Genomic DNA, 13,991 nt, shown 5'->3' on the forward strand with positions numbered 1-13,991 from the left:
GTTACAAGAGTCACGGTTGAAGAAAATGGGTGCTGCCCAGGCCCAGGAAGGACCACGAGGTCGCCTCTTGGGGGAGGAGACAGAGGAGGCGCTCACCAGCACAGAGAGCCCACGCAGAAGCAGGCAGAATCCACTGAAGCACTTGAACAGGCATTCAAGAAATATGAGGACAGCGGTTATCTCAACACTACAAAGGAGGGTCCCATGAAGTTGGTGGTCAACTCAGTGAGTTGAGCAATGCAGGACAGAGTGCTGGGGATCTGGGCTGTGCTGTGCATGAAGGATTCCTTGCAAAAGTGCACAGAAGCCCTAGCAGCTGCAGTTCACGGAGTACACAGGATTACTGTCTGGCGTGGGGAGGTAAGGACTTACCTCAACCAAATTTGGACAGAAGGACCACTGGACTATTGGGGTCACTTGGATCCAGCTCCTGTGTTCCAGGGACCACGCTCGTCGAGATGAGAGGGGGCCAGAGGACCGGTAACGCAGAAGTTTGGTGCCTGCGTTAGCAGGGGGAAGATTCCGTCGTCCCACGGGAGATTTCTTCTTGGCTTCCAGTGCAGGGTGACGGCAGACAGCCCTCATAGCATGCACCACCAGGAAACAGTCAAGAAGGCCGGCAGGTTTAGGCGCTACAATGTTGCTGGTAGTTGTCTTGTTACTTTGTTGCGGTTTTGCAGGTGTCCTGGAGCAATCAGCGGTCGGTCCTTGGCAGAAGTCAAAGAGGGAGATGCAGAGGAACTCTGGTGGGCTCTTGCATTCGTTATCTGAAGAGGAACCCACAGGAGAGACCCTAAATAGCTCTCAGAGGAGGATTGGCCACCTAACCAGGTAAGCACCTATCAGCAAGGGTCTCTGACGTCACCTGCTGGCACTAGCCACTCAGAGGCCTCCATTGTGCCCTCACACCTCTGCATTCAAGATGGCAGAGGTCTGGGACACACTGGAGGAGCTCTGGGCACCACCCCTGGGGTGGTGATGGACAAGGGACTGGTCACTCCCCTTTCCTTTGTCCAGTTTCGCACCAGAGCAGGGGCTGGGGGATACCTGAACCAGTGTAGACTGGTTTATGCAAGGAGGGCACCATCTGTGCCCTTCAAAGCATTCCCAGAGGCCAGGAGAGGCTACTCCTCTCAGGCCCTTAACACCTATTTCCAAAGGGAGAGGGTGTAACACCCTCTCTCAGAGGAAATCCTTTGTTCTGCCTTCCTGGGACTGGGCTGCCCAGACCCCAGGAGGGCAGAAGCCTGTCTGGGGGTTGGCAGCAGTGGTAGCTGCAGAGAAAACCCCAGAGAGCTAGTTTGGCAGTATCCGGGGTCCATGCTTGAGCCCCGGGAATGCATGGGATTGGCACCCCAATACCAGGTTTGGCATGGGGGGACAATTCCATGACCTTAGACATGTTACATGGCCATATTCGGAGTTACCATTGTGAAGCTACATATAGGTATTGACCTACATGTAGTGCACACGTGTAATGGTGTCCCCGCACTCACAAAGTCCGGGGAAATTGCCCTGAACAATGTGGAGGCACCTTGGCTAGTGCCAGGGTGCCCTCACACTTACTAACTTTGCACCTAACCTTCACCAAGTGAGGGTTAGACATATAGGTGACTTAAAAGTTACTTAAGTGCAGTGTAAAATGGCTGTGAAATAACGTGGACGTTATTTCACTCAGGCTGCAGTGGCAGTTCTGTGTAAGAATTGTCTGAGCTCCCTATGGGTGGCAAAAGAAATGCTGCAGCCCATAGGGATCTCCTGGAACCCCAAAACCCTGGGTACCTAGGTACCATTTACTAGGGAATCATAAGGGTGTTCCAGTGTGCCAATCAGAATCGGTGAAAATGGTCACTAGCCTGCAGTGACAATTTTAAAAGCCGAGAGAGCATAAGCACTGAGGTTCTAGTTAGCAGAGCCTCAGTGACACAGTTAGGCACCACACAGGGAACACATTTAGGCCACAAACTATGAGTTCTGGGGTCCTGGCTAGCAGGATCCCAGTGAGACATGTAAAATACACTGACAAATAGGGTTTTCACGATGAGCACTGGGGTCCTGGCTAGCAGGATCCCAGTGAGACAGTAAAAACACACTGACATATACTCACAAACAGGCCAAAAGTGGGGGTAACAAGACTAGAAAGAGGCTACCTTCCTACAATCATAACAGTGTGTAAATCAATGTTCAGTAAATTTTACTTCAACAACGTAGGTTATGGGATGCAGAAGTCATATATTGTCCATACCTTTAGAGATTATGGCCCATGTTTATACTTTTTTAGCACCACATTTGCGTAGTTTTTTTACGCAAAATCGGCGCAAACTTAGAAATTACAATGGTATTTTGTAAGTTTGTGCCGATTTTGCGTCAAAAAACGATGCAAATACGGCGCTAAAAAAGTATAAATATGGGCCTATATGTTAAGAGTGAATGACCAGGAGAAACACAAAGTCAGTATTTTAAACGTAACATTGTGATTGGGGTTGCCTGTACTAACAAGGCTCTATCACTAGCCAGATGAACTCTTTTTTACAAACTTGGAATATTAACAGATTGAGAAAAAAAAACAATAAGGATCTAAGTGGCACATGTACAAAAGGTTTTAGCTGTCGCAAATGGAGAATCAGCCCATGTGTGACCGCTAAAAAGCCTTTTTACATGTACTAACCCTATTTTGTGAGTCAGTAACATGTTACTGACTCTCAAAATAGGTTTTGTGATTCGGTATTAGGAAGGGTTGTGTTAAGGGCGTCCCTTTCTAATGGCGACTCACAGTGGTATGTGTGAATGTTTTGCAACCGGAACGCGGTTGCCAAACATTCTCAGTTTATTGAATCCATGAAAAAGTTGGTAACCCTTCTCCTTTGTGAATGTGGGTGAAAACATTTTTTAAGAGCAGGCAGTGGTCCCACAGGCCACCGCCTTTTCTTAAAAAATGAAAGGTAAACTTTTCATTTTTTTTTAATACATCCTGTTTTCCTTTAAGGAAAATGAGCTGCATTTAAAAAAAACATGCTTTATTTAAAAAGCAATCACAGATATGGTGGTCTGCTGCCTCCAGTAGGCCACCATCCCCATGATATCAGGCCATTTCTAATTGGTCACAAATTGTGACCTGCCACAGGAATATTGCTAAGGGAGGACATTTGCGACCCACTGGGAATTACTAAATGTGTTGAGACTCATTTGTACATCGCAGTTTGCGACTTCGTAATTGGGAATCACAACAGGGTGCAATTAGGAAGTCGCAAACCAATTTCTACGTACAAGTATCCCTAAACCAATGAATTGCAGTTTGCATGCCCCTCCTTGAAGAAGGTTCATAGCTCATTGTCCCATAATAGAAGTATTGCAATATATGAACTAGAAGTAACAAAAGGATTTCTGTGTCAAAAGCACAGGGGTGGGTGGAAGATTCCACTCTAGAAGTGGGTGGGAGATTCTACTCCACCAGTAGAGTTCGTTGAGTTTTGCCCACTCTGCAATGCCCTTGGAGCACGAAGTTCCAGCATAACTTGTCAACCTCTGTGTGGCAGAGTTTTTTCTTGCACACGGCTCATCAACCTGAAGTTGGCAAGCAATAAATGGCGCCCCCTGGTGTGATTTTCAGGTGCTAGAATGACTCCCTGCAAGATTTCCAAAGGCAGGATCACTGCAGTTTGCACAGAGAAAGTTGCTGCTCAAGTAGAAAATCTACTCAAGCAGCAGAAACAAGCAGCACCCACTGCTGTGCCATGTGGTGCAGTCTATGCAGATTTTACAGCACAAAAGAAGCTCCTGGCACTGTGGAGGTCTCCCAGTTTGACAAATAGTTAAGCAGATCCTGTCCATACTTCCCTGAAAGAAGAACTTTCTAAACTCTGCAGATATCCCATACCCTGGGTGTTGAGCTTCGTGCTTGAATGCCCATTTCTTTCCTCACGATTCTTAATTTGGTTGTTCTGATGCTGACACAATCCACTCTACTTTATTATTTGTGCTCTTTAATTTGTTATATTTTGCATCTTTTTCTTTCTAATATACAAACTTAGATTGCATAATTACAAAGATATTCATGTTTATGGATAAATCGATTTACTAATTGATTTTTTTGTAACCTTTTACTTAATCTGCTAATAAACCAGCATGGTTTGGACCCATCCTCTCTGTCATTTTTGTGAAGCCACGTTGGTTGCACTGTTATCGAAATGTGGTATAGATGCTAGCTCTTTTCATACACTTTCAGTAAACAACCAAAGGCTCATACGACCAGTGGAGGCTCCTGTATAATACCTCCACAAGGACACTGAGATATAAGGAGCTCCGCTGCATCTCATATATATAGCTTACAACGTTGCCAATTCATACATATTTGAGTGTTACTCATGCAAACTGAAGCTGAAAGTAAAGTAGGCAAGAGGAAGGGGCTAGTTATATGGAACATCCATGCTTTACAATTTGTTTATGTGAGGTGTAAACATAGAAGAGATTTGTATACAGTCAGTTTGCTGAAAGTTTAGTGCTCCAAGCTTAATGTGTACCTGTATGTGTGAGTCCCATGTTCAGTAAATGTAACTGATCTCACATAGTGATCAGTGAGAGAGGAGTGGATGAAGCTGCTAAGAACTCTATTGCATCTCAGTGTGGTGTACATTACAGTACATTGCTTTTTGGGTGTTGTGTATGTACTACTGAGGATATATACTGTATGGAGTGGGCAATGGCTCATTTTTGTGATAGTACAGTCAGTCGTATTTTCCATCCTTGTGTGGACAGCATATTGTCCAGACAATGAGTAGGATTGTTGCTCAGATTCTTGCCAAAAAGGGATCCTCCCCTATCTTCTTCTAGCAAGTGACAGGTGCCCTGTGCTAAACATTTTGCTGTGGAGAATAAATTAATCGACCCCTGTGGATCTGCCATCATACATCAAAGTATGATGACCAATACATCAATCCAGGCACTACATCACCAGACGTTTGTAACAAAGCCATGCTTTCATACTTTCACCAGCCCTTCACCAACCCAACTTGATGATCTCACGATCTGCTGCCATCTAACACATAATTAAACAAGCCTACCCTGCGCTCCTAACGCATATGGAAGACAACATTTTAAGTGCGATATATGAGGCTACAGCATACTTGTAGAGCGTATGTTTAAATCCTTGGGATGTCTCGGCCCTATTGACAGAGAACAGGTGTTTATTCTAATCCAACAGAATGGCACTCATTTTACTAACCTCGGAAGAAGTGGACCCACCAGAATTTGACTATACGACCAGATCCCTGCAATGTATACAAAATGGAGGGGGCATGATTTCCTCATTTTTTGCAGTTTGCATTTATGCCATGTTGTTGTCTTAAAGTATCTATTTTAATTAGGGCTGAATCCTCTAGTAAGGGCTTCAGGGTAGGTGGGTGATTTTGTTTTTCCCGGGAATGTTTCTTTTCTACAGCATGGTGCACTGTATGTTTCTCTCAAGTGCATACACATGCCACACAATCACATACACACACATACAGACTTTCTCTCTCTCACTCACTCACTCTCTTTCTCTCTCTCTCTCCGAACCTGTCAGTAACTAGAATTTTTTAACTAATATATTTTTCTCTGTTGTAAACAAGCCCCTTGCGTTGTGTTGTCGTCCATTGTATTTTATTATTGTAATCAGGGCTTTAAGTGGGGTGGGTCCTGTCAGATTTCAGACCGAGCAGTAATTAAAGACTGACTTTGAAACGGATTCTTAAAGGGCTTTAAATTCATATACTACAATATGTGACTTGGACAGTGCCAGTGCTTGAAATGGAAAAAATAAAGTGCTGGTACTCTGTGCCAGAGTACCTGCTTGTTTCCGAGAAGTGCCGGTACTCTCCAATTAAAAGTATTACGTTTATCTTGAGATATGCCGGTACTCTCCCTCTCAAAATAAAAAAGTGCCGGTACTCAGTACCGGACAGTACCGGCCCATTTAAAGCACTGGACAGTGCATAATTTGAATTGAGGCCCCCTAGGTGTTTCATTGAGTTCAGGTTGTAGGTAGGTGTTTAGGGTGGCCCACAAATGAAAGCTCTGAAGTTGAGGCAGAAGGCATTTTTCAAAGTGCCTGTCAGTGGGTTATAGATGCGTGCAGTCTACATGATCCTCCAATTTTTGGCCACTCTGCAGAGTGCATAGAACGATGGTCTCATGTATGCCAATTGAAATTATTCACAACGAAATCGTAATCAATTTTGGTATTCATCTCTTTGATACAGATGAGAAGTATAGGCAAAGCCATTCAGGCCCTCATTACAACCTTGGTGGGCGGCAGAGGCCGCCCGCCAAGGTTGAACCGCCAGGCAGCTGCCAATGCAGCCTCACTCCCGCAGGTCTATTATGAGATCCCCGCTGGGCCGGTGGGCGGAAACCTGGTTTCCGCCCGCCGGCCCAGTGGGGATCTCAGCAGCAACACAGGAGGTGGCTCCAAATGGAGCCGGCGGTGTTGCGGCTGTGCGACGGGTGCAGTTGCACCCGTCGCGCTTTTCACTGTCTGCTGTGCAGACAGTGAAAAGCTGCATGGGGCCATGACAGGGGGCCCCTGCACAGCCCACGCCAGTAGCATGGGCAGTGCAGGGGCCCCCAGGGGCCCGCAACTCCCCTTTCCGCCAGCCTTTTCATGGCGGTTCAAACCGCCATGAAAAGGCTGGCGGGAGGGGGACTCGTAATCCCCTGGGCAGCACTGCAAGCAGCGCTCCCCTGTGGGATTTAATCCGCCGGGTCAAAAGTGGCGGGGAAACCACTGGTCCCGGCGGTGCGACCACGGCGCTTCCGCCACGGTCGTAATTCCCCTGGAAGCACCGCCAGCCTGTTGGCGGTGCTTCCTCCAAAACAGCCCGGGCGGTCAAAGACCGCCAGGGTTGTAATGACCCCCTTAGTCTGTCTTATTTCATGTATATGGGTTTGTTGTGTGACATGTCTAGATGCGAGAACAGAAAACTCACAGAGGCATTCATAAACTGGTCATATGGCACACTATGCAAAGCGCAGGATTATAGTTTGCATGGTTTAATCCAAGTCCTTGATTAAAATGGCCACACATCCGATAAATGATCTTAGTTACTATTCTTTGTCCGTGCCCTTATCAGAGACACCCCAGTTGACCACACTGACTGTAACTTTAGGTGCTTTGAATGTGAATTTGCACTGTTTTTGTCATATTACATAGTCTCATCCCCAAAAAGTCACACAACAACACTGCAATCAGGATTGACCATATTATGGGTAACATCCCCAAGCTCAGTTTGTGAATGTGTTTCTAATTGGGTCTTTTGAAATCAAATTGTACTTTTAGGTTTTCAATAAGTAAATTTTTGCACTGAATCATTTATAGTGGTATATTGGTAATCCCTTCCTGAGGTGATCAGAACTTGGGGCGGACCAGCGCTTAATTTGTGAATAAAAACATGCCGGTGCCCAAAGCTGACATCTGAAACATGGAGCTGCTGCAAAAAAATGTGCGATCACTGAATACTGAGGCAGCATAATCCTAAAGCCATCTCGGGCCTTTTTAATCGATTTACAGGAACTCCCTGCCCCTTCAGCTCACTCTTGCATCTTTCTGCCTTCTCCCTTTGTGAGGCTTTTTTGTTTTTATCTTCCTCAGTCTTTCCCATATGTGTTTCTTCCTCACAGTGCATGATTGAGGCAGAAAAATAAGTGCCAGTCCTCAAAAATAAGTGCCAGTGCCCCTCATCGGAAACCACTGGCTCAAATTAAGTACTGGAGCACACCCACCACACTGCCTATGGGTGAACACAAAGTTCATCATATGAAACACTAGTATAGTAGTTGTCTAAGGCTAACATGAGGCCCTAGCATGTTCAGTTGTATGTTCTGTTGTGGGTGCAGTATCCTAAATGATCTTGGGGCTTTACCATGCTCAATCATATGTCTCCTATTATATGTAGTTAGGTAATCAAGAATGGGGCCCATGGCTTAATATATGCTTGTTGTTGCATGTGTAAGCCTTTGACACTCAGTTTTGGGATCTGGGACCTACGTTTCATCATAATTTTTTAACCCGTAGCAAGAGAGATTAAGGCAATAAAAGGGAAAAAAGGAGGATGAACAGGACAGGAAAACAATGACAAAGGGTCAAAGTGGAGATGAAAAACAACCTGTAAGATGATAGGGTGGTGGAAGGGAGAAGCATGAGGTGGAGTAAAGACTTCAGTTTAGTACTCTGCAACCTAGCATAACCACTGTTGGCAGTCTGCTCCTAAGAAAATCTTTGGGTCCCTGCTTTTATTCACTTACAAATTAAGCAGTGATGGGGTCCTACAATGCTTAACCACATGTTCCTTGGTAAGTGCAGATACCTAAAATGAGCGTTAAGCCTCACCTTGCCAAGCCACATGAACTATAAGGGGTGCCCCACCTACACAATTTTGCGATCCCAAGAATGCCCACTTCCTTCTTTCTTAGTGGATTTGTCCTAAGGGACCCGAGCAATCAAATGTGAAAAGGGAAGCAAAAAGTAGGTTCTGCAGTGTGGATAGAAATGTAGGAGACTTAAGGTGCCTATACTGGTGATGTGGGCGAGTTTGTAAATACAGTTTTGATGTTGTGCCTTCCCAAAAATCAGGGATACTGTTAGAAGCCTATTCTGTTTTACATCACCTGGAAGGTTGGTACCCAGTGCATCTAAAAATAGTTAATTTTCCCTTCACTTAGGCTGCCTTCTTATGTTCACTTGGTAGTTTTCTTCTGGCCGAAATAGCATGGCAAGATCCACTAGCCAAAAGAAAATGAAAGCAAATATTAAAATTACGTAGATCCTAGTTGCAACTGAAACAAGTGTGGTTTTGTGAACATCATGTATCAGCCCCATATATATTTTGTATCACACAAATCAGCTGCGTTTGTTTGAAAGCACTATCATTTTCATTTTTGCTATCACCAGAATATTCAACATGCGGACCTGGTTCACAGAAGATAGGAAAGTATTGTATCTGAAGTTGCCTATCATTCCATGGACAACCCCTCAGACCTGTATCACTCTTCAGTTACTTATTGGACCTTCTTTTGTTCATGCCATGATGCAGCGTGCGATGCACTTACCTGTGCTTGCCATTCCTGCATGACAAACCAATCGATCAAACGCAGCGTGTGGATGCCAGCTGGATAGAATCCACGAGCAACAGAATGACTCGTTTCTTAAGATATATGAGTAAAAGCAAAAAGGACGGCAAGTCCCTGGGGAACGCAGTACTCTCACAAGACTTGTCAATTGTGGACCCAATTTTGAATGTCTAGAGTATAAATTAGCAATCTTAATAGGCAATTGTGATACCCAGTTGCTGTAATCACTAGGTGGACTAACTTGACTTCACTTATTAAATACATAAGGAGCCATCCATTAGGAATATGAACCGTATCACACGTGTTATTTCCACAAGGAGATGTGTGTGGTTATCAACTAATCATTGCTGTGGATTCATATCGGCACAGAATTTATGTTGTATGATATGCCAATGTCAATAATGAATATTCATGTCAACGTAAATAACAGTATATTCTAATCTAGGGTGTGAGATATACAGCACTAATGAATGTCATGCATATTACAGTTCTCAACTGGTTATATTGAATGTAAATAGAACTATAGAAAGGTATTTCTTAATATTGAAGGTAGCTCTCTTTAGTTTACAACTATCAGAGTTCTGTGAGATGTGTTGCAAATCAATGTGACAAGAGTATTAGGATGTCTCTTTTGGTGACCTTTGAAGCTCTAGTAGATAATATGTCTAGTTATAAGTCCTCACGCGGAATACTTTCATTGTTTCCTTATTTTCCCTATTTATGTTTCTGCTTACAGCTTCTATCATGAAAAATATTGAATGGTAGGTCCCCTGATGAAAATCCTTGTCAGAATGTATTGGGCCCATTGACAGCTAATGTTTGGAATATCAAGCAAATGCATTTCTTTATGTGATGAATACAATCACACATCAAGAGTATCAATTGACAATGATTGCAACGTCTGGATTTTTGTCAAATGCTGAAAATCAAATAAATTGCAAATCACAACTTGATTGACTGGATTTATATTGTATCAGCAAGCATTGCTGTATTGTGACCTGTGCATCTGGGGGATCGAACTTAAGCAGTTGAAGAATGCCAGATATAGGATCAGCCTAAACATCTGGCTGGACTCCCGTATACACGTGATATTTTGTTTTGAAGTATTTCTGTTTCTGCTATTTCAGTTCTAATGTTCTGAAGTGCCCTGGGTGACATGCTAAACAAAACTTGCAGATCCAGTGGAAACCATTTGTGAAAAATTGGCCAGTTGTTATGTCCACGAGGCTGCAGAAAAGAAGGCCCGATTTGTACCAGGTTGAATAAAGTAAGGTATTCTATAGGCTGGGCCTCTCTCATGATATTGTGCAGTACTAATAACATTTTGTTAACAAATGAGCATTATCTTGTGATCGAAAGCAAATAGGCAAATTAGTTAAAGTAAAAAGTGTGAATATTTACTATATAGTCCATAGCCTAACGTTACTTTGCAATGGATTCAGCCCAAAGTCTGCGTACAAGGCCGTTGACATTTCTTTGTCATGAGTTTGATTCCTGGGGCTTTTTAAGGCATGGTCAAAAGGCATATCTCCACCTCCCTCTCTGTGCCTACCCCCACCTCTCAATCTTTCTCTCTCCACCAAGTGTCATCCTAATGGTTTTTGGGCATCGGGATAGACATATTTTATCTGTGTATGTATGTAAAGTGTATGCACTGTTCAATATTGTTTGGTATCATATGGGCTTCAATTAGATGAAAATGAAATAAAATTCAAAGTTATTAGCTCCAAAATATGCTTTGCTACGTGACCCAAAAATCATTAAGATGACACTGCTCAGTGAGTCGGAGAGTCATCTCCTCAGCGCATGCGTTCAGGCTACATCTCTTCACTCCGTGTAATGGAGACCCTGCCAGTAACTTCATTTTCAGACCCAGTGAAGACATTTGATGGAGGAGCAGTGACAGCATGCTACCTGCTCCCGCTCCACAAAACCTGCAGCGTACTTGCAGCAAGCAATTTATTTCCTGAGCATTCCTTCCTGTGCTTGGAAGCCTGGCTTCACTTCATATCCCACATTCTAGACGCGTCTAAAAATTATCACTTTATAAACTATCGCTTGCTTGTTTCTATCCAAACTGATCCTAAAGTGAGTTAATTGCGCTTCCTTGATGAACATTGGAGTCCTCGCACTGACGCACTCTAGCTGGATATTGGTGTCAACAGAAAGCATCGTACGGTATTTCGTACTAGCATGGCACTGTTATTCAGTCAAAGGAAAACAAGGCCTATTTTTATAAAGATGGGAAGTATGACAGCTGTCTTACCGCCAACACGTGAAGGGGCTTCCTTGAGCGCTCTTGAGAGCTGTAGCTGGTCATGCTGTGCCAATAGTGATTAGATAGACAATGCTTTAGCAAAGGAGTGAACAGGACACGGGAACAAGACAGGCACTGTATTTTAATAAAAGCCAGAGCATAAAACATTTTCCCATCTTAAAAGTTAACTCATCACTCGCATGACTGAACCACAGGACCCCCAGCAACCAAGATGACAAGCCTGTCAACCGGAGAGAAACTTGCTCTTTCACGGGGTTTGCCCACTGTTTTCCTTCATCTGGTGCTATTTTTCTGTGACTGCTCAGACTCGAAAATCTGAGAGACTTTGCCCATCGATGTTATTTATTAATGCGTTTAATTTTTGTTTTTCGTATCCAAGTTTCTGAAGTGGTTTGGCTGCAAAATGGCTGCCTAGCAGGCAGAGTGGTCGAAATTCAACCTCCCATGGTTCAAAAGGAACATGTGACCTTTTGCCTGGCTTGTTAGAGACACAAGATCCCTCAGAAACTGCCGCCATGGACAGCAGTACTTTGAAAATCTTACCACTGGCAGCGGAAGAGAAGCCGATAGTGCACCACTGTGGTGCCTGTTTTGTTCATGCATCATGGCCTGTGGAAGATCTTCAATCTGGAAACTCAATGGTTCTGAAAGAGCGTAGCTTGGCTGTGCCACTAAACTTTCAGCTAATCACAAGGTGGTCGCCACATTTTGTAAAACATTTAATACGATTCATGTAATTCCCGCACTGCAAAGCATATGAGTGGAGTACATCTTTGTTTATGGCATATAATCAACGTTTTATGAATATCCGTCCGAGACTAACATTTTACAAGTATTATTTTGCATAATCATTTTGTATGTTCTAATACATAGTGTTTAGAATACATTTAATTTGAAGGTATATTTGTGTTTTATTAACTTAGCTAGAGTGAAGGCCTACACATATAATTTCCTTTTTTTCCAGTTAAAATTCACTGTGGAGTTGTTTTCTTAAATGTTTCTTTCCAGATGCAGGTGTTAGGAGCGGAGACAGAGTCAACAAGGAGCTCATTGTGCGTGGAAGATAAGGAAGCCTGAGACAACTATGCAAGGAGGAAGAGAAGAGTGTTCTGGAAGTTTGGCTGTCCTAACTCTTTTGAATTAGCGGAGACTGAAGAGCATCAGGATGGAATGCATCAGGGTTTGGAAATTGTAACTTCCAAATAATTTTAATTAGCGTTTCATTCGAGAAGCTTCGACTGTGATGGGGAATTGTGAATTAAGAAGGGTTTCGTTAGTGAAAGATTCAGACCATTTCCTATCTGTGGAACTCAACGGACCCTTCTGAGGTACATACCTCATACTTTTATGTGGCTTCAGGCTATCACACCTCTCTTGATAGAATATTCTAATGAATTTCTGTTTGCAGACCTTTCTCAAATACTCCTAAAGTATTATACTAATTAGGTGTAGTTAAAATGGTTAGGCCGGGAATTTGGTTCTAGTGACCAAGAATCATAATCTTTTATCTTTTACATTGTTACAATAGAAGGTTTAGGGCCCAATGTATGCAGCACTTTTCATGTCGTAAATGGCCGAATTCACAGAAACGGACCGTTTGTGACAAGAAAATAGTATTTTGACATGTACCGATGCTTGTTTGCGATTCGGTAATCTATTTACTGAATAGCAAAAAAGGTGTGCGAGTCGCTATTCGGAAGGGGTGTGCCGATGACGTCCCTTACAAATAGCGAATCACAGTGGTATGTAAGGTTGGTTTGCTAATGTGGTTGCAAAACAATAGCAGTTACCACTAACCTCAAGTTGGTAGCAAACCATTCGCAAACGGGAAGGGGTCCCTAGTGAATGGGGTTACCCATATTTTTTCAGAGCAGGCAGTGATCCCATGGACCACTGTCTGCTCTGATAAAATGAAAAGCAAACTTTTCATTTTTTTGTTTGTAATGCATCCCGTTTTCCTTTAAGGAAAATGGGCTGCATTTAAAAAAAAGCTGCAGACCACCATCCCTGTGAGTGCTGGCCATTCCCAATTGGGTCGCAAATTGTGACCTACCTCATGAATGTTGATGAGGTAGCCTATTTGCAACCCCATTGGGAAGCGCTAAATGTGTCTGAGACACATTGGTACTTTTAATTTTGTGAGTCTCTAATTGCGAATCACAAAAAATCGTAATTAGAGACTGACAAAATAAAATGGTCATACATCTGGCCCTAAGTCTTGTATGCTAATCGGGTTTAACATTGTGCAACACTTAAACTCTCCTTAGGTGATTTTATATACTTACAAAGTGGTTCTGAGACTCATTTATGTAACATTGACTGTGAGTCTGTAATAAAATCTTTTTAACCCTATGAATTGACACCGAATGTTATTATGTGACATTTGGGTTGTAGAAAAACCATTTAAGGGATTTAATAACTGTTACTCTTCACCCCTGAACCCAGAATTAGTGAAAGGGCCCTAGGCTTTTTCAGATGGGAGCAATAACAGATGGTTCTCTTTCCGAAGTGTAGAGATCTGGAACCGTGTTCCAGAGTAGGCAGCCCCCAGAGCCCATTTCCAGTGTCCATGCCCAGAGGTGGAAAATCGGCAGTCACAGAAGAGCGTACG

Source organism: Pleurodeles waltl, chromosome 2_1 (assembly GCF_031143425.1).
Source record: "Pleurodeles waltl isolate 20211129_DDA chromosome 2_1, aPleWal1.hap1.20221129, whole genome shotgun sequence".
NCBI lineage: Eukaryota > Metazoa > Chordata > Amphibia > Caudata > Salamandridae > Pleurodeles > Pleurodeles waltl.